The sequence below is a fragment of the Ochlerotatus camptorhynchus genome, unplaced genomic scaffold (genome assembly GCF_037179485.1).
Source record: "Ochlerotatus camptorhynchus isolate MF236.1 unplaced genomic scaffold, CSIRO-AGI_Acam_v1.1 ptg001143l, whole genome shotgun sequence".
In the NCBI taxonomy this organism is placed as follows: Eukaryota; Metazoa; Arthropoda; class Insecta; order Diptera; family Culicidae; genus Ochlerotatus; species Ochlerotatus camptorhynchus.
Genome location: NW_027041522.1, coordinates 167308 through 176323, shown reverse-complemented (window position 1 = coordinate 176323; position 9016 = coordinate 167308). Strand labels below are relative to the sequence as shown.

Sequence of the window (9016 nt, the reverse complement as noted above, 5' to 3'; positions counted from 1 at the left end):
TTTTAACAGACCATGTAGAAAAATTAGCCCGAAATATGTGTGCAGCCAAGTTATTAACGAAAGAGAGAGAGAGAGAGTCGCTGAAGAGAATCGATTGGTCTATTTGAAAAGTGACGCGAGAATTCCTTCCACCTACTGGATGCGGGAAAAAGTTTATGGTGCTTTGCTGGTGCGCATGTAAAGTCGCGCATGTAAGCCGTTAAGCTTGGGCCGATCGCGTGCAGTTGACGGTTAGCGGCTTTGACGAGAAGACGTGCTTTTTGAATTGGCGAAGAAACCCAGTGCGACGATAGGAAAGTGTTTTAGTGTATTCTGAGAAGAAAGTGTTTTCGACACGATAAGATCCTAAGTTTATTATACAAGTGAGTAAATGCATATTAACTCAAACTGTACGATGAAGAAATCATATTTGCCTGGATTTACAGTGAAAATGGAAATGCTGAATCATGCTTGTGGTGATAAAGTAGTTGATTTTTATCAGCTTGAGCTTGTGTAAAAAAATAAACTTAATAATAATAATTAATTGAGTTAATTCAATATGAATTGATAAATTATTATTTTTAGTTTAAAAGATGAATAAATCGGTTATTTACACTTTACTATGATTTTTTTTTTCAAGAAAAAGTGCTGCTTTTTATTTTTTTTTGAAAAGTGATTCAATAAAACTTAGAACATTGCCGAAGATACCATCCTGTTTTGACGCATCATTTTAAATATATTGCGCAAATAGCAATACATTTGACACAACATTCTAAATCGTAGGGGAAATGGCTCTATGTTGACCTATGGATCACACATTGGGCCCATCGTTAAAAATCTGCTATTTATCAATTTTATCTCTAGATGAACGGGTCATTGGGACGGTACTAATGGATAGTTTTGGTCGCTATTGAAAATTTAGTCGATTGCTGAATTTATGTATGGGCCCAAATTAGGAGCATTTAGGCCGACATTACATACATTTCCCCTATCTACGTAATCGCCTCTAATCGCACCCTGGAATTTTCAGGACTGATAGCTTTCTAGATTGGTTGTAAAACGTAGATATTTGAGGTAGGAACTCCTTGGAGCTTTTGATCCGTGAACAATTTTGTGAAATTCAAGTTCTTTTCAAAACTGATTTAATTTTTGTATGTAGGGTATACGTCCCTAACCTCGGTCTAATATGCAGCCATAGATTACGTTTTTAATCATAACTCATCAATTAATTTACCTGCAAACGATATTCTACTGCTAAATGGTATGCTTAGATATGCTTATCATGTCGTTTGCTATCAGGAACCGCAAAAAGTTGAAAAACTTACTTTTTTTAAGACAAAAACTCACCAGGGAAATGTATGTAATATCGGTCTATTGTCCCCAAATTGGGTCTATTTATGGATGCAACTTCGTCCTATCCTGTTTGATTCTCAAAAAAAACGCTCTTGGTAACGTTTTCTTATGTATTTTTTTTTATCACTATCACTGTTAACTTAATACTCTTCATTCCTCAAAACATTTTTTAGAGAAAATTTTACGAAAACTACATTAAATCACTCAAGTTAAAAATTAAAAATTAAAAATTTCGCTTATCGTCTTTCGACCGCAGAATATCTAAATCAAAACATTGTGATGTTCATTATACAGATTTGGCAGAAAAAATCTCCCTTCCTGTTCGTTCCTTATCATCCAAATGCAAACCACATTGTTGACGTTACTCTTATTGCTATATGCTGTCAAATGAATTTCATGGGCCAAAGTTAGGAACATAGAAAAGAAATGTGTCCCTAAAGTTGGGTCCATGATTTACTTGTGAAAACGTTGTTAAACAATTAAAATAAACATAAAATATTCAAACAGTAACTGTGAGTTTTACGTCTAGTGTGTATTATCAGGTAATTCCATTCAATAAATGCCATAATCAGGCCATTTGATGATCGTCAGTGCAACCTTCCCATCTTAACCTTAGAAGTCATGGCGGCTAAAAACTCCGAACAGAGTGATATTCTCAACCAGTTTTATTACTTACGAGAGCTGAAAATGTATTGAAATGTTGTGATATAAATTGATTTGTGTGTGGTACACATTTATCAATCATCAGTGATCAATATTTTCCTTATTTTTTGTGTAATATTCCTTAATTAATTATTTATTTGCGTGATAGGCCGAATGAAAGGACTAGACCCACATTACATACCGTAACCCTACTTGTCATCAGCATTGAAGGGAACGCAGTAAGCGATTCTATGACAATGCATTATAATTTTATGATTCAGTGAGGTACATAAGGTCCGACAATCATTAAAAAACATCCTCGATATTGACGTTTGCATCTTTTATTAAATTAGGAAATTAGAACATTGGAAATTAGAAATGGCTCCCATTTCGTTATTTCTTGATCGATTTTAATGAAACAACTTCAAATCGATCAGGAATTGTTAAATACTTTAAATATAAAAAAAAAGCTTGGAGGCAGAACGTTTTTTTAGAACCCGTGCTGACCCCAAGGAATTTCCAAATTATTTCATAATAAGACCGGAATTATGGACAACCTTAGCAAAATCATAAACTTGAATTTATGATCCTTTGAAAGCTATTTCTTCAAAATATGTTTAGCAATGACGTAATATATACTATTTTTTTTAGGCGTAAAAGCTTGGTTACACAAAGATTATACAATCAACTCTCCCTAACTCGTTATTGAAGGGATCATCGAGTTCGAGAGAGCATCGCGGTTTGGAGGTTAATTTGAGAAATTTGTTTGGGAAGCGTGGTCAAAGTAGCCTGGATTTACGTCGAGCTAGGGTGAATATCTAGTTAGAGACAAACCTAGTAAGGGAGAGTTTTTATTTTATTTAGTTCGTTTTGGAAGGCTCAATCGCGTTAGCTTTACGGAACCAATAATTCATTGTCCTTTATTTGTAACAAAATTCACCTAATTCTATGTCTAGTAGGAGTTGGGTCAAATACTCGCGGCTTACCCGATGTTTGAGGGGTACATTTTCGAAGGATAGGATAAGGGGAGGAGCTTGGGGGTGGAATTTCGTTGTCTTATCAGAGCGATGGCGTCAGTATGAACGGTAGTGCGGTTCTAGATTCGTTCGACCGGCTACCCGAGCAAAGTCCAGCATCAAAATGACAGCAAATTGAAATCAAGTTTTGATATCAACATCAAACTGAAATCATAATTTGATTTCAGTTTACACATTGACAAATTTGATGCCAAATTTTGTTTTCATTTAGCTGTACATTTGCTCTTTAAAAATATGTTGTTACGGGTTTGTTTTCATTGCCTTAGCATAACATCAAATTGAATACTTGTTTTGTTATCAACAGGAAAAATGGATAGCAAATTTGGTTTTCAGTTTGCTCTCACTGATAGCAGAAATAGTTTTCAATGTGATGTCACAGGAAGATATGTTTGCTCTCAATTTTGATATTTTAACCATTAAAACGACCAAAACGACAACAACCTGAGTAATCATTATCAGCGAAATCACAACATCAAATTTAGATTTCAATTTGATCTCAGACTTTGCTCGGGTACGGTGACCAGTAGGACAAGATGAGACACATCAAGACGGGGGAATAAAACAAACAAAAACTAAATAAGAGAGACAAAAGACAAAGGAATTAAATTTTTAAAGACTGGAACGCACAAAAATTGGTCGACAAAAAAATCGTTTCTTTCAGTCAAAATTCCTATCACAAAAATCTTCTTATTTTTCTTTTGGTATTTCAATTCGTTTATTTAAAGGAAAAAAATGTTCGTTTATTCTTTTGGTTTGCCAAATCTGAACTGCCGTGCCATCCGCTTAACCCCTCCATTAAATTTTGCACAGTGGTCTCATCGACTTTATTCGCCGCCGAACGCCAGTTAGGTTTCAACTGCTGCTCGTTTTCCATGGATTTATTAGTTTTTTTTTTTGAGATTCCGTTTGACCAAGGCCCTATACCGTTTGATAGGGTGAAGTTCTGGGCTGTTGGGAGGGTTGTGGTCGTTGGGTACCACAACCACGTTGTTCGCATCGTACCACTCGATTGCCTTTTTCAAATAGTGGCAGCTCTCCAAGTCTGGCCAGAACAGCACAGGTCTATTATGTTGCTTTAGGAATGGTAGCAGCCGCTTTTTTAGGCACTCCTGGACGCAGATCTCTTGATTGATGGTTCCCGTAGTAATGAAAATGCCGCTTTTTAGACCACACGTGCATATGGCCTGCCAGACGACATATTTTTTCGGGAACTTCGATAGTTTGATGGTTTTGAAAATTTCAGCCATCTTCCCTTTTCCTGATGCGGTATAAAACTCCTGCTGCTTGAAATCCACCTTCACATAAGTTTCGTCGTCCATGACGACACAGTCGAACTTTGTGAGCAGATTCGTATACAGCTTTCGGGACCGCTGCTTTGCCGACGTGTTTTGTTTGTAATCTCGGTTCGCCACCATCACCTGCTTAAAGGTCGACTACCCGGCTCGTTTCTTGGCCCGCTGAACAGTAGTATGGGAGACATTGAGCTTGCCGGCGACGTCTCGGATGGAGAGACTAGGATTTCGCTTATATTTCACCGTCACCTTCTTCGTTGTCGCGGCCACGTCCGGATTACGATTGCCGCCGCTTTCAGGCTTCCTGGCGGTCGACAGACGCTCCCCGAACACTTTTAAAACATTTTTCCCGGTAGATTTGGCCACATCCAGCAATGTTGCCAACTTGGCGTGTGACAACGTCGGATTCTCTTGCTGTGCGAGCAAAATTTTGACACGCTGCTCCTCTTGCTTGGACGTCATTTTGAAAACTGGAGAGCAAATCGTGTAAACTTATCCTAGCAACCATTGTATATACACTCAACTTCCAAATTCAGCATTGTAGGTTTTTTTTATGCATTTGTAACAGAAATACACCAATTGGAAGTTGACCAATTTTTGCGCGTTCCAGACTTTATACTAAAGGGTGTCCACGATGAAATTGCCACACACAAAATTGATTCGCAAAATTCGAGTTTTCATCCGATTGCCATCAAATTTTCAGGGATTGAGAAATAACTATTAAACTTCATTTTACCATTTTACTCGTATTTTATTTACAGTCCATACGCAAATGCCCACACCTTGGCCTTAACCCCGGCCATAAGATTCTGCACAACCTGTGAATCAACCGTTTTTTGCATGTAAACCCATACTTTCTTCAGTTCCTCAACTGTCTTCACTACCTTAGGTCGTTTAAGAAGGTGCTGCTTCATAATCGCCCAGTACTTCTCGATGGGGCGGAGCTCCGGAGTGTTGGGAGGGTTGAACATTTTCGGCACGAAATTGACCTTATTGTCCGCATACCACTTCAGCACGTCCTTGGAGTAGTGGCATGGGGCCAAATCCGGCCAGAAGATTGTTGGGACGTAGTGGGCCTTCAGGAGAGGAAGCAGCCGCTTCTGGAGGCACTCTTTTATGTACACCTGTCCGTTCATCGTGTCCTGGGTCACGAAAGGTGCACTCCGCTTCCCGCACGTGCAGATGGCTTGCCAAACCAGGAATTTCTTCGCAAATTTGGACATCTTCTGAGTGCGGACATGCTCCGGAACGCTGAACTTATCCTTGGCCGTGAAAAACAGGTTGCCGGGGATCTGTTTGAAGTCGGCCTTCACATATGTTTCGTCGTCCATGATGCAGCATTCAACTTTCGTCAGCATGTTGAGGTACAACTTCCTGGTACGGGTTTTGGCGGACTTGTTCTGCTTCTCGTCGCGATTAGGGGCCTTTTGTACCTTGAACGTTCGAAGCCCAGCCTTAGTTTTGGCCTTCTGGACAAAACTTCGGCTTAGGTGCAGCTTCTTAGCCACATCCCTAACGGAGGCGTTCGGATTTCGGTTGAAGGCCCCAACTACGCGGTTGTGATTTTTGGTGTTGTACGGAATACTTTTTCCTTCACTTCTGGGATTCCGATCGGTGGTCAACCGTTCCTCGAACCGCTTAATCACTCGCGACACCGTGGAATTCGCGATTCCCAACGTTTTAGCGATGGAACGATGCGAGAGATCCTTGTTCTCGTGATGAATGCGCAAGATTTTATCACGCACGAGCTGTTCTTTCGACTCCATTTCCGCGAGTTTTGATCACAGGACTTTAAAACTTGCAGGATGTAAATAATGCACTATGAACTAAATCCACCCAAATTTTCATTAAATTCTACCCAACGGTTAAAAAGTTAGAGCAATTTCATAGTGTGGCAATTTCATCGTGGACACCCTAGACATTTGCAGAAACACATAAATCGACTGCATATAGCAGTGATCGCGGGTTCCCAACACGTCTCTGACATGAGCATAGGGTTGTCTTACTTGGGCCTCGAGAGTATTTAAAAGTCGCTTTCTGGCGGCATCATTATCCGTACATTGCCAAACTGAGTGATCGATGTCATCGTAACCGTTTCCACACCGACAGATGATTCTGTCCACGACATTTTTTCTATGGAGATGCGCAGTAGGGGTTGGACATAAGTCTACTCATCACGCGAATGAAGTCACGACTTAAGTCCAAGCCTTTAAGCCACACTCTCGAAGAAACCTTCTTCTTCTTCTTCTTCTTCTTCGCATTTCAAGCTTATTGCATATCGCATATTAGCTTATTGCGTGCTCTCAACTTAGTGTTCTAGATGCACTTCCACAGTTATTAATTGAGAACTGTCGATGCCTGTACCATTTTTGCATTGGTATAATTGTGTGGCAAGTCCAATCATACTTCTAAGCCCAGGGAAGTCGAGAAATTTTCCAACCCGAAAAATTCCTAGACCGGACCGGGAATTGAACCCAGCCACCTCCAGCATGGTCTTGCTTTGTAGCTGCGCCTTTACCGACTGAGCTAAGGGAGGCCCCACGAAGAAGAAACCTTAGGAATAATTGAACGTAACCACCGTCCAAGATTTCCAATGTCCCAATCGGTTTGCCAACTCGAAAGGGTACTCTGGCGCACTAAATGGTAAAATTCATCGTATGAAATTTGCCTGTCATAAAATTCGCCTTCCAGCACACTCATATCTGCTTGCTCCCTTACCTTTGAAAGGAAATGGCTGCCTACCTTGTTTCATCGACCGAATAGCCTCAATCGAACTGAGACTATCCGAGAAGATGAAGTAATGGTCTGCGGACATGTTGGAAATCATCCCCAATGCGAAGTTGATTACTGCCAACTCAGCAACAAAAACGGAAAAGGGTTCCTGAAGTTTGTGGAAGGAGTTAGAGTTTTCATTGAAGAAACCGAAGCCAGGGGATCCATGGAGACGCGACCCCTCCATGTGTCACAAATTGAACGGAGAAAGTTGATCCTCTGCTGACATTTTTGCTTCAAATACGTAATGTGGGTATTGCAAGTACACTCAGAAATAAACCAAACTTCAAGGTACTTGAAAGACAATCACCCCTATTCTGTATTTCGTTTCGAACGAAATTCTCATACAAAAAAATATTTTTTATATAATCCCAGGACCGGGTGACACGGAATGTTTGAGCTTACGTAATGCATTTTCGACATGCTCCTCGCTGATCTGGAAAATTCCAAAGTCGATGCTGTCTAGCGGCGTATCACGAACAGCAGCCTCTATCTGCGATGGCGTAGCAGGCGTATATTTGCATCACATTTACTAGAGGCTGTGCTAGCAAATTGGTCGCCGAAATACATGGACGTTGGCAATCCATCTTCCTTGCGTTTAGTACGAACAAAAGACCAGAACTGTTTGGGATGTAGACGTAAATTTCTCTGCGTACGATCAACGTATCGAGCATACAATAGACGGTTATACCGTGTGTACTTGTTACTGGCCATTACAAAGCGATGTTTGGAGTGCTGCGAACGACTCCGACTATACGTTCGAAGTGCAGATCGCCTACGGCGCTTCAACTGGCGGAGGCTCCTGTTCGTCAAAGGAGGCTTCAGTGGAGGGCGCTGAAGAGGCACGTGAGCTTCGATGACTTGACGTATCTCCGTGTTAAAAATACATACAATATCGTCCAGATCCTGATCAGAATCCAAAAATTGCCAATCGATTGATAATAGCGCATCATTCATCGAACTATAATCAGCCCGACGAAAATCGAACCGGCAGTCGTCTAGAGATAGTTCAAATGACACTGGTACCGAAATAGAAACGGTGACGTCAATAGCAGGATGTGGAGTATCGATTTCTACGAGCGATTCAGCCGCTTCGGATACGCAACAGCTTGATAACGCTGAGTCATTCACGAGTATTAAATCGAGAATCCGTGAACTGGAGTTCTTCACAGTATTTATTTGTGTCAGACCCTGGAAGCAGAAGGCATCGTACAAAGCACAACTAGCATTCGTTAATCTCGATGTATGGAAATCTATTGTGAGGCCACCATCCTCTGATGGTACCCAGTGCATTTCAGGATGATTATAGTCTCCAAACTGGAAAGTAAGGTCATGAGGCCTCAAGCCGGAAAGGATTGAATCAATGGAGTCAGTATGCTGCTGTATGAGCGACAGGTCATCTTTGCAATCAGGTGGTAGATAAAGCACTCCAATGCTGACATCATAGTTCTGCAGTTTGATTTTGATCCAAAGCTGCTCGAGAGCATTACTTATCGGAGCTGGATCAATACAGCAACACAATTTAGAAGAGACGGCTATCAATACACCTCCACCACGAGTTTTTCGACTGTTCAAAGAGCTACGATCTGTCATGAACACAGTGTAAGAGTCGTTGAATAATTGAGTAGACAAGATGCAATCGTTCAGCCAAGTCTCAGTTATCACGATAACATCATATTCCGAGTCAGTTGTAGCTAAGAAGAAAGAATCTATCTTTGTCCGAAGTCCTCGTGTATTCTGATAGTAAATGCGTAGCTCGGAAGTTGTTGAGGAAGGATTGTCACAAACTTCTCGTCCGTTCCTCGGCAGAATGCAATGAATTTGAGTGGGTCCAAATGTTGATCACGAGGAGAATCACCGAGAAAGCACGCATACTTGCCTGAAAAGCCAGGATGGGAGACCCTCGCCTTATCTCCGACCACAGAACGACTACGATGGCAG

At 40.9% G+C, this 9016-nt stretch overlaps 1 protein-coding gene across 1 annotated transcript in view; it reads left to right on the top strand.

Annotated features, from left to right (window-relative positions):
• The first annotated feature begins 271 nt into the window (after positions 1-271).
• Positions 272-9016, top strand: part of LOC135716161 (protein spaetzle 5-like) — a 69829-nt gene continuing 61084 nt past the window's right edge. The window contains exon 1 of the mRNA XM_065238920.1: positions 272-362. The gene's annotated coding sequence lies outside the window, so the exon portion shown is untranslated. The remainder of the gene's footprint in view (positions 363-9016) is intronic.